Here is a 16278-nt window from a genome sequence, read left to right as displayed (position 1 = left end):
GCTCCTGGGACCTGCGTGCTGCAGAAAGGCGGGAGGGGGGTGGAAGCTCGGCGGCCTTCTCCCCAGAGGGGCGATGCGTCGGAGGGGAGTCCAATTGCTGGGCCCAGCGGCCTCCAGCAACGCAGGAAGGGTCGGCCAGCTCGGCGGCCTTCTCCCCAGAGGGAGAGTCTGGCCTCCAGTCAGGAGATGCTCTTCGCTGAGGAGATGGAATGCCTCGAAGACTTGTCCGCGGACTCGGAGCACCGGCACACGGAGCTCATGGCGGCAGTGGCACGGTTGCCTGAGTCCATCGATTCCCTCTCTTGGAGTGTGGCCGAGTTCGGGCCCTTAGAGGCCACCAGTCGGGCGGAATACCGGGCAGATCTGTCAGCGACTGGCCAGGTGATCAGTGGTGCCGTCCAGTCACTGGCTGCTCTGCTGCGGTCAGTGAGCAGGTCAACATGGGCACTCACTGTTGCCACACCCGCTGTGTCAGCCAGGCATCGCCAGGGCACCCGGCGCGCTGCAGCAGCACAGCGGTCTGTCCCTCGGCAGATTGGTGCGCATGCTGCAGTGCTGGCCCGGGCGAGTGCCAGTGTCTCAGGCGACCAGCGAGCACCTGCCATCCGCCAGCTTGCCGCCATTCCTCCAGCCGCCACTGCCACTCCCCCAGTGGAGCTGCCAGGAGCTGCTGCAGCGACTGATGCTGGCCAGCCACAGCTGCAGCAATCAACAGCCGCCCGCTCGACGGCCAGACCTCGACTAGGCCGACCCCCAAGGGCATCTGCCGTCACGACATGTGCCCCTCAGGAGCCTGCCCCCAGCCTTGCAGCAGCCAATGGCCTTACTTTGAGGCGGAGCAGCAGGGCGGGCAGGGGCCACCCAAAGATGGCCAAGGCATCGCCCTAGCGGGCCAAAAAGTCGAATGTGTGGCCATTTGTGTTTGTTTCTTGAGGCCGAGAATTGGATGTTTGTTTTTTGAAGGCCGATGATGTGATGTTTGTTTTTGACGAAGGCCGAGAATGACGGCCATTTTAGTTGCCCTCTTTTGTTAATCCTCTCCAGGTTGTGGGAGCGAGTAATGTGTTTGAGTGTTTTTTGGGGGTTTCGTCTGTTTTTGGTTTTCATGTGGGAAGGGCCCAGAGTTTGTACAATAAAGCATTTTATTTATTCACATTGTCCATGTTTGATCTTTGAAGTGTTTGTTGCCTTAACCGGCTGAGGGCTTGCGGAGCGGCTGCAATCATGTTCTATCATTGGCACAAGCCATTCCCTGACAGGGGGCCTAGAAGTGACGTTCAATAAGCCACCGACGGGCGGCCCTTGGACCTTGTGCGTCCCTCCTGGGCTGGTACTCCTCGTCCTCGTCGTCCTCATGCTCCTCCTCCTGAGGTGGTGGTCCAATGTGAGGTGGCAGTGCCTGAGTCCTGCGGATAGCCAGGTTGTGCAGCATGCAGCAAACGACGACGAATTGGGAGACTCGATCCTGCGAATACCGGAGGGCTCCCCCGGAGCGATCGAGACAGCGGAACCGTTGCTTGAGCACGCCGATTGTTTGTTCTATGAGGTTCCTCATCGCTTGATGGCTCTCGTTGTATGCCTCTTCAGCAGGGGTCGTGGGCGCGCGGAGCGGGGTCATGAGCCAGGTACACAAAGGATAGCCTTTGTCCCCGATAAGCCATCCTCTTGGGGGAGGCTGTGCCTGGAACATGTCAGCCACAGTTGTCTGTCGCAGGATAAAGGCATCGTGGCTGCTGCCTGGAAAGCGGGCATTGACAGCTAGGATGCGCTGCCTGTGGTCACACACCAGCTGTACATTGAGGGAATGGTAGCCCTTCCGGTTGCGGTACTCCTCGGCATGCTCAAGAGGTGCCCTCAAAGCCACATGCGTGCAGTCAATGGCGCCCTGCACCATGGGGAAGCCCGCTATTCTTGCAAACCCCACTGCACGCTGCTGCTGCTTGTCCAGGGTCATGGGGAAGGAGATGAATTGATGTCTCCTTCTGAAAAGGGCTTCGGTCACCTGGCGGATGCAGCAATGCGCGGCGAACTGGGAGATGTTAGCGATGTCCCCAGTAGCGGATTGGAAGGAGCCGGAGGCATAGAAGTTGAGAGCCACCGTCACCTTCACTGCCACCGGCAGAGACGTCCTGCGCATCAGCTGTGGCTGCAGATCTCTCTGAAGCAGCCGGCAGATGTCTGCAACCACCTCCCTTCGGAATCGCAGCCTCCTAACACACATCGCGGCAGACATGGTCAGATAGGAGGTCTGCTGGCGGTATACCCTGCGTGGGTAAGGCCTCAGTTGGCGACGCCTGTTGCCCCCTCTGCGTCTAGCCAGGGCTGCCACTCTCTCACGGCGTCTGTAAGCCCTTCTGGCATAAGGCTGAAATTCAGCGTTGCCACCCAATGCAGCCCCCATTATATGCTGGCAAACACTGAGCTCTGAATGAAGGCAAAGATAATTGGTAAGCTCTGGCCTGAGCCAAAAATACCTGTCCAAGTGTTGGTCCAAACCAGTAAACTCTCCTCCTTGGTCTCTGTCCAAAAAACCGTTGCACAAGAGTGAATGCTGCAAAATGGCTGGCCTTTATACTGCTGGGTAAGTGCCCTTTAATTAGCGCTCCCCGCGGCCCGGCTGGCCTGTGTACCGTTCCACTTCACAGTCGCTCGGGCCGCCCGGCGCACAATGGGCCGGCGCGAGTGAAGTTCCGGTTTGGGGCGCACAAAGGGCGTTGCACTATTAAATGACGTCATGATCTGCGCGCGCAGCAGGGCGCGCGCTAAGACTTGTCCTGAAGTTGGGGAGAGGCGCAGATCGCGCTGCGCCCGGGCGATAAGCGCCTAGCGCTCGAGATCTACTCCTCCTGAGGCGCTAACGGCTGGCGCGCCCAACTGAATTTCTAGGCCCCTCTGTCTTATTACAAGCAGTTCAAAAGTGAACATAAGCCATCCTCCGACCTGCGACCGTGCTTCCTCTGGGTGTTTAAACGTGCCTTTCTTTCTCCTTTTCTCAGAGGTGCAACTTGAAGGACTGTATCGTGAGAGGTGATTATCTGCTCCTGTGGTACCAAGGCGCATGGCACTGAAGTGACTCTCATCTCAAGCCAGCTTGCCCCTGGGTGGAAGCAGCTGCTGGCAGTATCTCTGGACCTTGTACCTGGGCAGTCTGCTGTCACATGCATGTTGCTCCCTGGAGATGGTCGGATGCGTGGCATGTATTGCTGTCCTGAGAAACGGCCGCTTCCTGCAGGTTTACTCCTGCTATCTCTATTTTTACTGGGCTCTGGATCTCTTGTGTCTATTGATCATCAGGCTAGCTAATACAATGGCAGCTTTGAGATCCTGAAAACCCTGAGAAGATCCACACATACCAGCAAATGTAAAAAAAATGCTGAACCATATAGTTAGCTGAACAATTCCCCATTGATGTCTAGAAAGGATGGATGTTTATTTGTCCAGTAGTATCATTTTATTACCACTTGCGATGGTGATGCCTCCAAAGATGTTGGCAACACTCACCTATTTATGTGGACTTGATCACCTCATTTTCCTTGACTTGTCACTACCTCATTAATCTTGAGGCGCAACCCTCATAAACCTTAGTCTCACTGCAATGGAAATTAAGCATATTTGTGTAAGGTTTAGTTTGGTAGTGGCCCTTTTTAAATTAAATCATAATACTAAAGGAGTTTTAAAAAAACCCCAGCTACATTCAACCTCCATCAGACGCACCACTCTCCCAATAAATTTTGTAGCTTCATGTTTCCTTTGCCATCTGCAACAGAAAGAATGGCCAGACAACTTTGGCCCTGAGAACAACGTAACTGAGCAATATTAAGCATTGTAAGTGTTGTGGATTACTACCAACATATAAAGCTTTATTTGTTTAAAAAGTGTCTCCCTCTACTAATTTCAGACAGAACCACTTGTGAAGTTTCATCTATTACTCTCTGGATTCTCTGCCTTTTTTCAGGCCTCACAGATGTTCTTAGAATAGAAAACAATAGATCTGCCCCAAACCACTGTAGGGCTTTACACTGTGCAACAGCACAGAGCTTCCTGCCAGCGAAATAGGAGGCTTCAAATCAGAGGTGTTCCTAATGTCAGGTGCTCCATGAATATTATATTTTAGGCACCGACCGCTTTCCAATGGGTGGGGGGGTGTATCGTGCTCTGCCGTCTTTCTGCTCAGGACTTCACTTGCGTGGAAAATGCATCACCCAGTATGATAGATTTTCGTTTAAAAGAAAGCTGATTAGTTAATCACATGACATGGCTCAAAAAGGTGTTAATATCTGTAATAAAACATCAGACCTAGATTCTGTGAATATTTGCTATCCTACTGAGAAAATGGTCCAGAATTCTTATTGGAATGGGGAGTGAAAAACTCCCGAGGTAAAATGATCACAATTGTTTGGGACTGGTTGAAGTCATTCCTTTGGGGGTCCGAAGGTGTTCTTGGATTTGGACAAAAAAGAGCAGTTCTTCAAACATGTGCAGATAGACCTTGTAGTGTATGTATCCGTCTACCTTTAAGAAAACCATTGTATGTAACCGCTCACCTTTAAGAGAACTATTTTAGGTGTGGCACTACTTTGTTGGCTTCTGTATACTGTACTACCGACGGTGACCACACCGGTATATAAGTGCTGTGTCAGGAGTTATTGGGCAGATTCGCCCTGACCTTCGAATAGTAAAGTCCTGTTTTAAGTTACTCTTGGAGTCTGTGTATTAATTAACTAAACAACCCACAGACTTTACAGTGGCGATGAGTCCGATCGTACCCTACGGCAACAATACTTCCGAAGCAGTTAACGAGCGTCGAGAAGAGGCAACCGCCCTCGTCATTCTGCTGGGAGAAAACTCGAGTCTGCAGAGCTGGAAAGGAGGAAGAATTCAGAGACAAAGACTTCCATCAGCAACAGGCACTGACTGTCCCTTCTGCCACGGTGAGGAGTGAGCCGATCAGCACGAGAAGCAAGCCGGCCACGGTGACTGTGAGTAAGGGAAAAGTAAAAAGAATAACCGGAGGATAAGGGCGGTGCACTCGACCATGGTCGAGGGGGAAAGGAGCCGGACAGAAGTCAGGCCCAGAGGCGCTGAGACTGGGGCAGCGTGGAGCAAGGAAGCCGCGGTACAGACAGGCTGGGGACGCAACGGCGTCGTGAGACAGCTAGACCGCGACCGGCGAAAAAGGCCGGGCAGCGACCGAAGCCACGAAGCGCTGCGACTGGGAGCGTAGGCGCGGGAAGATATAAAAACTCAGCCGCAGCCGGGGAGGGAAGCACCGGACTGTGAGAGGGCTGGGAGGCGCGATTGGGAGCCGAGCGAGCGGAAGAGGCAGAGCCGACCAAGGGAGACTGAGCGAGAGCCAGTCCAGCGGCTGAAACTGTTCGCCGTCAACGGGGTGTACCCAGCGCCGGTTGCCCTGCCGAGAAAAGGGAAAGCACTGAAGCCGACGCGCAGGCTGTGAACCTGAAAGCCAGCGGCCGTCGCCCATGGGGAAAGTGTACCCCTCCCGCCAGGGGAAGAAACGCGGGAAGCCGCCATTAGGCGGAGAAGAAGACAGAAGCGGGGAACCGCCATTGAAGTGGGCGGGGAGAGAAGATAAGCGCGGGAAACCGCCATTTTCGCGGGAACCGCCATCTTGAAGAAAAAAAAAGAAAATTTAAAGAAATAATCCGTGGTGTTATCAGGAAGAGAGGAAGATGCCTAAGCGTGGTAACATCAACGATTTTAATTCCGAGGTAGAAGACTGGGCCACGTATGTGGAACGCATTGAGATCTATGGTGAGGCCAATAAAATAGAAGAAGATGACAAAGCTATAACCTTGCTAAACTCGATGGGCGCGAAGACATACGGGCTCTTGAAGCATCTACTAGCACCAGCTAAACCGACGGATCAGACTTTCGATGATATTGTGGCTGTTCTGAAGGATCACTTGAACCCCACACCGTTGATGTTGGCGGAACGATTCAAATTCTATGCGAGAACGCAACGGAAAGACGAAAGCAACGCAGAATACTTGGTCGAACTGCGTAGACTAGCGAAATACTGCCAGTTTGGAGGGAATCTGACAGAGGCATTGCGAGACAAGTTCGTGTGCGGATTGGCAAAGGAAGGAACGCAAAAGCGACTACTCGAAGAGAACGACCTTACACTTGACAGGGCTGTCTTTTTGCAGCATCGCACGAAGCCGCAGCAAAGGGAACTACGGAAATGCAGCTAAAGACAGCGGCACTCAGTGTGGATCAAATTACCTCGACAACAACAAAATGCTATCGTTGTGGGAAGACAACACACGACCAGAACCAATGCTGGTTTAAGAACCAGGAATGTAGGAAATGTGGCAAACTGGGTCACATAGCTAAGGTATGCCGGTCAGGGAAGAAGACCAACAACCAAAGGACCAACAGCCAAAGGAAGCCATCACAGGAAAAGTACAACAAGGTACACAAGGTGGCTGAGAAGAGTTCAGACGAACAGAATTCGGACTCAGACCCAAACGGCCAGGAGCTGGGTAGTCTGAGAATTCACAATGTGAGTAAGGAAGCTGACCTACAAACTATCTGGGTCATGCTAAAAATAGCTGGAGTCCAAGTGAAAATGGAGTTGGACACTGGATCAGCTCTATCAGTCATAAATCGAAGGGATTACCACCAGCTATTCTCACATATACCCTTAAGAGATACCAAGTTCGTATTGCAGACATACACGGGGCATAAAGTATACCCCATGGGAAAGATAAGAGTCAAGGTGAGAGATAGGGGTAAAGAACACCCACGAATGAACTTATACGTACTACATGAGGGAGGACCACCACTCCTAGGACGGGAGTGGATCAAGAAAATAGACATGGAATGGCACTATCTAAAAGCCATAACGAGTGAGGACTCGGTGCAGACAATCAGCTCAGATTCTGAATCGGATGACGATAAGACCAACCCAAATGTGAAAGACAAGGCTAAAATGGACTTGCCGACTAAGGTTGGAAAAACGAAGGCATGCAGAAAGGCTTATGCTTCAGAGAAGAACAAAGTTTCAGAACAGATCTCCACCGAACAACGACAACATAGTTTGACAGAGAATTCTGAGTCTGTTCAGTTTAAGGACATATCCATGACGGAAGAACACCGAGCTCGGACTCAACTTTATTTCAAATCACGACAACAAGTAGAACAATTGAGTTACCGTCTCGTACAAGAGATGAAAACAATGAAAAAGTTCTATGACACCGAATGGGAGAATCTGGAAAGACAACAGAAGCAGCTAGCTCAAGCAGAGAGCGACCATAGAGCCATCGTGACCAATCACCGATCACATCTCCCTTATGATGTTCAGGAGTTAGAATATTTGCAGAAAGAAGCAAATGAAGAGGAATCTTCAGGAAGCCAGGATTTTATTCCAGTTCTTCTCTATGACTCCTTACAAGCAGAGTTTGAGAAGTTGAAGGAACAGTATGAACAGGCCCAGGCTACAATCCTGGAGGGGGTTAACTCGGCAACCTCCGAAAAGCTAGTTTCAGTGGAAGCATATGAGCAACTAAAGGTTGAACATGAACAAGAAGTCCAAGGGCTGCAGGAAATTCTTAATGAGCTCAAGGCCAAGACAGACTCATCGGTAGAAGTTCCATCCATAGATGAGAAATTAGAGGTGAAAGACATGGCAGAACATGAAAGACAAGATGTCCAAGAACTCATAAAAATATTGAAGGAAACCCAAGACAAATATGAGGCGGCAATGACCGAGGTTCAACAACTTGAAGAACAGATTCAACTGGGAATCCTTTCAGTGGAAGAAAAGGAAACTGTAAGAAACACAGAGACTGTAAGAATGGCCCCTGAACATGAGCTAGAGAGCATCAAGGCGCAACTTCTCCGAGCGCTGAAAGCCAAAGTACAAGAGGAAAAGAAGGTGAAAGCATTGGAGGGAAAGGTGGATGAAATGGAGAAGACTCTGATCCACAGTGATCCCGTGGAAGAGTTAACGGTCAGCCAACTCCTTCATATGCTGAGGGACAAGACTCTGCAATGGGAACAATCTGAACACGAGCTTCAATCTTCAAAGGGAAGGAGTTCGGAGCTCTCAAAAGTTATGGAAATAGCTGAGGTTGCAACACAGATTTTACGGGGCTGCCGAAAGTACGCTGAATCATGTCAATGTGAACTACAGAATGTGGAAACAGCTGCTCCAGTAGAAGGATTGAATAGCCCGATCAATCAATCCCCGATGGAAGGGGAAGTATTGGAATCACAAATGAGGTCATTAGTGAAGGATTGGCAGGAAACCCAGGAAGAGCGGGATGAATATGAACGCATGAAGAAGTCTCTTCAGGAAAGATGTCTAGGGAGGGAACAACAGTCGGCTAACGTCCAGTTGGGTAAGGAAGAAGTAGCAGGCCCTCTCGTTAGACTAGTTCAGGACGACACCGAATATTACCATGACCTGTTGAGTGACACGGAATATTACGAGGACTTGGTCTGCCCAGCTTGTGATGAAAACTCCCAAAGTGCAGAAATCAGGATGAAGCACTTAAAGTCTAAGGAACATAGGGAGATGGTGGCGCTACAGCTGGCAGCTGATAAGGGAGCCCCGAGAGTCTCCAAGAAGCAGAAAAGAAAAAGACGAAGCAGAAAGTGATAACCATCTAAATCATTATCACTTCTACCAGATCATGTACGTGGGCCCTACGAAGGGAGCCAAATCAGTTGGCAAGTAGGAAAAATTACCAAGGCAGTCCAGCTGTTTGTAAAAGTCAGCACTGCTGGTTCAGCAGGACGGAAGTTCAAGCTGTTAAGTCAAGGGAAAGACTATTGGATGAGTCACGCTAGCAATGTGAACCGGCTACACCACAGAGATGTTGTTCGGACCGAGTCAAGACCAGAGACTGAAGCTGTGAACTGTTCCCTCAGAGACTGAATCTGTAAACTGTTCCCGCATAGATTATACCTGTGAATTGTTTTACATGAAGTTGAATATATGTTATGTTTAATGGGGGACTAAGTATGTTGTAAGCTAAAAAGGGAGGATTGTAGTGTATGTATCCGTCTACCTTTAAGAAAACCATTGTATGTAACCGCTCACCTTTAAGAGAACTATTTTAGGTGTGGCACTACTTTGTTGGCTTCTGTATACTGTAATACCGACGGTGACCACACCGGTATATAAGTGCTGTGTCAGGAGTTATTGGGCAGATTCGCCCTGACCTTCGAATAGTAAAGTCCTGTTTTAAGTTACTCTTGGAGTCTGTGTATTAATTAACTAAACAACCCACAGACTTTACAGACCTCACCCGTTTTATATGCATCTGTCCTTGCCTCAACATCCACACAGACGATCAGTGGAAAAAAAACCTTGCAAACTAGATGGCGAAGCATCTTGCCCAGAATAAAATGGATGCATCCACTGGAAGTAGCGATATCAGAGCTCCTGAATCTTCTGTTTACATTACAGTGCTAGAAGTGGTTCTGTAATGTGGCGAGGCTCCTGGTGCTCTGAATTCACCCCATTTACACAGAAGCAACTGCAGTTTGCCAAAAATGACAATTGCGACCTTGAGTTTCCCATCAAAGTTGTTAACGGAGCAGGTCGATACAGACCAGGAATCTGGAAACTATGGAGGGAATTTTTACTTCCTGACGTGGTGGGGGCAGTAGCCGGGGGTGGGGGGGGGGGGGAGATTTAACTCCACAGCGTACGTCTTCTGTCAGTGACAGGTTCCCCGCCCAGAAGTCAGCCTGATTGACAGGCTTGGCTCTGGTCTGCCGGGGAGCACTCCGGAGGAGACCACAGAACCTGGTAGGTCCGATCCCTGACCCCGAGGGGGAGGGGGGGCTCGATCCCTGACCCCGAGGGGGAGGGGGGGCTCGATCCCCGACCCCGAGGGGGAGGGAGGGCTCGATCCCCGACCCCGAGGGGGAGGGGGGGCTCGATCCTCGACACCGAGGAGGGGGGCTCGATCCCTGACCCCGAGAGGGAGGGGGGGCTCGATCCCCGACCCGAGGGGGAGGGGGGGCTCGATCCCCGACCCCAGGGGGGGGGCTCGATCCCCGACCCTGAGGGGGGGCTCGATCCCCGACCCTGAGGGGGAGGGGGGGCTCGATCCTCAACCCCGAGGGGGAGGGGGGCTCGATCCCCGAACCCAAGGGGGAGGGGGGGCTCGATCCCCGACCCCGAGGGGGGGGGGCTCGATCCTCGACCCCGAGGAGGGGGGCTCGATCCCTGACCCTGAGGGGGAGGGGGGTCTTGATCCCTGACCCGAGGGGGAGGGGGGGCTCGATCCCCGACCCCGAGGGGGGGGGCTCGATCCCCGACCCTGAGTGGGGGCTCGATCCCCGACCCTGAGGGGGGGCTCGATCCCTGACCCTGAGGGGGAGGGTGGCTCAATCCCTGACACCAGAGGAGGTCTGATCCCAAGAGGGGTCCGATCCCTGACCCCGGGGGGGGTCTGATCCTGGGGGGGGGGGGAGCGGTTTGTATGGAGAGGGTCTTCTGGTGAGGGAGCTTGGAGTGCCAGGAGGAAGCACTCCTGCTCCTCGTGGCCCACAAGGAGTGCACCCCAAGGCTGTTCCCGCCTTGTTGCAGCTGCCGGGTTTCCCGAGGCTCCTCCTGGGAGCGGATTGGTTGCCCGGCCTTCGTTCCGCCTCAGTAAAACCCGGAAGTCAGTGGGTTGGAGCCGGCTTCCCGACATACTTTGTTTTTTTTTGCCCATTTAACCACTGCCCCCCACCTGTACCCACTCCCACCCACTCACCCATGTTAAAATTTCCCCTCCTTCCCATATTGCTGGCCCAGAAGGCCAGACCAAATGTATAAATGTGCCCCCAAAGCACATTGGCCCAGAAATTCGTGTCGGGGGCTTCCCGCGGGTGCAAGCCCCTGACCTACACTTACCTAGTGCGCCGGCATTGAAGCCTGGGCCTGCGTGGATTTCCTGTCTGTGGCCCGGTTCAGCTCCCGGCGCGCTGTGCTTGCGTGACCCAACGGCGTAGTTAGTGCGATGAGCCGGCTGGGATCACGTGAGCACTGGGCAACCAATCAGAGGATGCAAAAGTTCATTCATGAGTTTGACAGTAAAACTGTCAAACTCATGAAAACTCCGGGCGCCCAAAACAGTACTTAAACTTGAAATAAAATTTTAAAAAACATCACACTATTTAAATGAACTATAAATAACTTTAAATAACTATTTTAAACAATAATTTAAATTTTTGAAAAAAATAATTTTATAAAAAATCGGGGCTAAAAATACACTTACCTTACTGTAAAGTCTTTAAAAATATTAAACCTGTGGAAAAAAAATTCTAATTTGAATTAATAGACCACTTACCTTTTAAAATTAAGTCCTTACGTCTGCTTTTTTAAAGTGTAAAAAGTGGAGGCCTTCACGCATGGGCAAACCTGGAAAAAAAAAGGAAGTTCAACGTGCACGCGCAGACTCCTGCGCGCACGCGTTCGACCTCTGAACCCCTTGGTTCAGAGGAGCGGAAAGGTGGGTTTCCCGCGCATGCGCTGTGCATGCAGAAAACCGGCAATTCCATCGGTCCCACGCGTGAGTACACGGTGCTTACTCGCGCATTGGGACACTCATTTCTGGGCCATTATTTCTTTACTAACAGGATGTAGTATGGAAACTACAGCAGAGCGTCATCTGTCAAGCACCTCTCCAACCTGACCACTGCATTAATTGGACCACTTTTTGAAAGTCACATTCGAAAAACGAGTTAATGTTATTGGAAATTTTGTCCCATTAATTTGACCACCCTGCTATTCAGGAAGTCAACTGCTTATTTTCACCTCGCACTCCATTTTTGTCCACCAAGTTGATTGCCTGTCGCATTTGCCACCTTGATTGATGTGCAGGCTCCTATTGTTTCACAGCTGCACTGACATCAACTCATGGATTGCTTGTTTATTTTAAACAATCCATCAGTTAAACAATCCATCTATTAAATAATCAATCACTGTCCTTATGACCTCTGCTATAAACAATGCCAAGAATTTGATACAATGCATTTTAACATTTGAACATTTCATTTAAATCCACAAAACAGTAGAATTGTTTGAACTTAATGGAGTTAAAATGCTAAAGAGTGGAGATGATAAAAGTCGAAGACAATTAGTCAAAGGATTTAACATCACTGTTCAGGCTACAATGAAATGCAAAGCCAAGTACATGTCACCTCATGAGAAGTGAATATAACTTGGAGGTTCAATGTCTGTGTGTGTCCTCAAACTTCAATGACAATGACAAGCTGTGCTGTCAATGGTTTTAATGATCATGTGGGATCAGTTTGCCAGTCAATGGGTGCGCAGTTCAGATGAAGGCTAGGATGTTCAGAGTTGATTGGGGGGGAGACCTTAATGTCTCCAATGGCTGGCTATCGGACTCAAAAGAGATGACATAATATTGTGTTTTATAGTGTGTGTGTGGTGATAATGTGATGCTACTGTTATCAAAACTTAAAATGAGAAAACTTCCTGATATCCTCATTGAATACTCACTGAAGAATTGTTGTCATATGAACAAATCCATCTCTTAATCCACATGTTGCCAGATAAGACTATATATGGCAGTGAAGTGATGTGATTATAAGAAAAATCTGAAGATCACATTATCATTTCTCTAACCTGTTTGGGGATTTTGATACCACAATCTGAATGCAATGTATGATTCCTAAGGGTAAATTATCAGTGGTGTATAAGGAGGCATGAATTTAGAATCTGGCCTTCATTGCACAGTACTGTGTACAATAACACTGAATGTGCAAAACACCCAATGAAAACCCAGGAAAGCTGTCCTGTTTCTTGACAAGTGGCAAGCACATTCTGGTCTCCCATGTGAGGCTGGTCTTCTTTCCTGCTGTGCTTCGATGATCCACGCTATCAATGTGAACTAGTGGAAATGCCTGCTACATCAAGCACACAGTAAGATGGATGAAAAGATCTGTGTTAATGAAGTGGCAAAGTACACTGGTATTTTGGATGCCAACCACAGGCTTTCTGATTCTCTAAGAGTGGTAAAGCCCAGCACAGTGCAGATGAACTGTGCCAGGGTTGGCTTTGGTATTGTGGCCCTGCAGAGAAACATTATGATGTTATTCTGGCTGAATTGCAGCATGTTTTGATATAGGCTGAAGATTCCACAATGATTACACAGGCATTTGTATCTAAGTTTGCTGATGATACAAAGCTAGGTGGGAAAGTAAGCTGTGAAGAGGACACAAAGATCATGCAAAGGGATATAGACAGGGTAAGTGAGTGGGCAATAAGGTGGCAGATGGAATATAATGTGGGGAAATGTGAGGTTATTTACTTTGGTAGGAAGAATAGAAAAACAGACTATTTTTAAAATGGTGAGAAATGATTAAATGTTGGTGATCAGAGAGATTTAGGTGTCCTCAAACAGGAAACACAGAGAGATAGCAAAATAACAACAGAAAATGCTGGAAAAACTCAGCAGGCCAGGCAACATCCATGGAGAGAAATTAGAGTCGACGTTTCGGGTCTAACCCTTTTTCAAAACTGGAAAGGAAATGAAATAGATCGAAAGGCAGGGCTGCGAGAGAATAAAAGAAGTGAAGAGACATTAATAGGTATTCAAAACGAGACGAGATGGTGATAGGACTAGTGGAGACAAAAGACGGCTCTAGATTAGGTGTGAAATGCGCTGGCAGAATGAGAGACAGCTGCCATGTGGGAGAGAGAAAAAAAAAGTGGGGGGGAGGGAAATACCAAAACAAAGGGGTGGATAAAAAATATAAGTAAAAATGTAATAGGGGCCGAGGTTATGATCTGAAATTGTTGAACTCGATATTGAATCCGGAAGGCTGTAAAGTGCCTAATCGGAAGATGAGGTGCTGTTCCTCAAGTTTACGTTGAGCTTCCGTGGAACAATGCACGAGGCCAAGGACAGTGAGGTCCGAGTGGGAATGGGGCGGTGAATTAAAATGACAGGCGACCGGAAGTTCGGGGTCACCCTTACAGACTGAACGGAGGTGTTCCGCAAAGCGGTCACCCAATCTGCGTTTGGTCTCCCCAATGTAGAGGAGACCGCATCGTGAGCAGCGAATACAGTATACTAGATTGCAAGAAGAACAAGTAAATCGCTGTTTCACCTGGAAGGGGTGTTTGGGGCCCTGGACAGTGGGAAGGGGGGAGGTATAGGGGCAGGTGTTACATCTCCTGCGCTTGCACGGGAAGGTGCCAGGCGAAAGAGAAGGGGTGCTGGGGGTGATAGAGGAGTGGACACATCTTCCCCTCCCCTTTCAGCATTCCGTAGGTGTAATGTATATACCTTTAAGGAGGGAACTATTTTTTACAGCTCATGTATACTGCAGTACCAGCAGTGACCACACCTGTATATAACACTGAGTAGTAATCTGTACAGTTCAGTTGCAGCTTGAGCCACGTTGCGTAAACACCTGTTGTACCATTTCTGCTGCAGTCTGTATCTTATTATACCCAGACGTAACAGTAGGGACCGTTCCCTCCGAGACACCCTAGTCCACTCCTCTATCACCCCCAGCACCCCTTCCCCTTCGCCTGGCACCTTCCCGTGCAAGCGCAGGAGATGTAACACCTGCCCCTATACCTCCCCCCTTCCCACTGTCCAGGACCCCAAACACCCCTTCCAGGTGAAACAGCGATTTACTTGTACTTCTTGCAATCTAGTATACTGTATTCGCTGCTCACGATGCGGTCTCCTCTACATTGGGGAGACCAAACGCAGATTGGGTGACCGCTTTGCGGAACACCTCCGTTCAGTCCGTAAGGGTGACCCCGAACTTCCGGTCGCCTGTCATTTCAATTCACTGCCCCATTCCCACTCAGACCTCACCGTCCTTGGCCTCGTGCATTGTTCCACGGAAGCTCAACGTAAACTCGAGGAACAGCACGTCATCTTCCGAATAGGCACTTTACAGCCTTCCGGACTCAATATCGAGTTCAACAATTTCAGATCATAACCTCGGCCCCCATTACATTTTTACTTATATTTTTTATCCACCCCTTTGTTTTGGTTTTTCCCTCCCCCCCTTTCCTTTTTTATTTCTCTCTCCCACATGGCAGCTGTCTCTCATTCTGCCAGAACATTTCACACCTAATCTGAACCGTCTTTTGTCACCACTAGTCCTATCACCATCTCGTCTCGTTTTGAATACCTCTTAATGTCTCTTCACTTCTTTTGTTCTCTCCCAGCCCTGCCTTTCGATCTATTTCATTTCCTTTCCAGTTTTGAAAAAGGGTTAGACCCGAAACGTCGACTCTAATTTCTCTCCACGGATGTTGCCTGGCCTGCTGAGTTTTTCCAGCATTTTCTGTTGTTATTTCGGATCTCCAGCATCTGCAGTATTTTGCTATCGTACAGAGAGATAGCATGCAGTTACAGCAAGTAATTAGGAAGGCAAATGGCATGTTGGCCTTTATTGCAAGGGGTCTGGAGTATAAGAGTAAGGAAGTCTTACTACAATTGTACAGGGTCTTGGTGAGACCACACCGGGAGTACTGTGCACAGTTTTGGTCTCCTTATCTGAGGAAGGATATACTTGCCTTTGAGGTGGTGCAATGAAGGTTCACTGGATTGATTCCTGGGATGAGAGGGCTGTCCTATGATGAGAGATTGTGTAGAATGGGCCTATACTCTCTGGAGTTTAGTAGAATGAGAGGTGATCTCATTGAAACATACAAGATTCTGAGGGGGATTGACAGGGTAGATACTGTGAGGTTGTTTCCCCTGGCTGGAGAGTCTAGAACTAGGGGGCATAGTCTCAGGATAAGGGGTCGGCCATTTAAGACTGAGATGAGGAGGAATTTCTTCACTCAGAGGGTTGTGAATCTTTGGAATTCTCTACCACAAAGGGCTGTGGATGCTGAATCGTTGCGTATATTCAAGGCTGAGACAGATAGATTTTTGGACACTAGGGGAATCAAGGGATGTGGAGATCTGGCAGGAAAGTGGAGTTGAGGTTGAAGATCAGTCATGATCTTATTGAATGGCGGAGCAGGCGCAAGGAGCTGTATGGCCTACTCCTGCTCCTAATTCTTATGCTCTTATGTTCTTATTTACCAACATGGATGTGAATGTGCCAGCCAGTAAGTTGGTTGATGATGGCTGGCAGTAACAAGTGACAGAAATGCATTGGGGTGGTGAAACTGGTGATACCTCAGCTCCAGGTCCCGAACTTAATTTTAAAGGGTGCAAGATGCCTGTGCGTGAATTATTTTAACGTGGGGTGGCTGTTGCACACCAGCTACCACATGGGCTTGACAGAGCAAGGTCTTGGCGCAATGGCAAG

The 16278-nt window shown here is 49.4% G+C and overlaps 1 protein-coding gene across 7 annotated transcripts in view; it reads right to left on the bottom strand.

Annotated features, from left to right (window-relative positions):
• sgcg (sarcoglycan, gamma) overlaps positions 1 to 16278 on the bottom strand; it is a 1055765-nt gene that overhangs the window by 270959 nt on the left and 768528 nt on the right. The window lies entirely within an intron of this gene.

This window comes from Somniosus microcephalus, chromosome 10, assembly GCF_052327205.1.
Source record: "Somniosus microcephalus isolate GS21.2 chromosome 10, FLI_Smic_1.0, whole genome shotgun sequence".
NCBI classification, from domain to species: domain Eukaryota; kingdom Metazoa; phylum Chordata; class Chondrichthyes; order Squaliformes; family Somniosidae; genus Somniosus; species Somniosus microcephalus.
The sequence above is the reverse complement of the archived record's forward strand: the minus strand, read 5'-3'. Positions and strand labels throughout refer to the sequence as shown.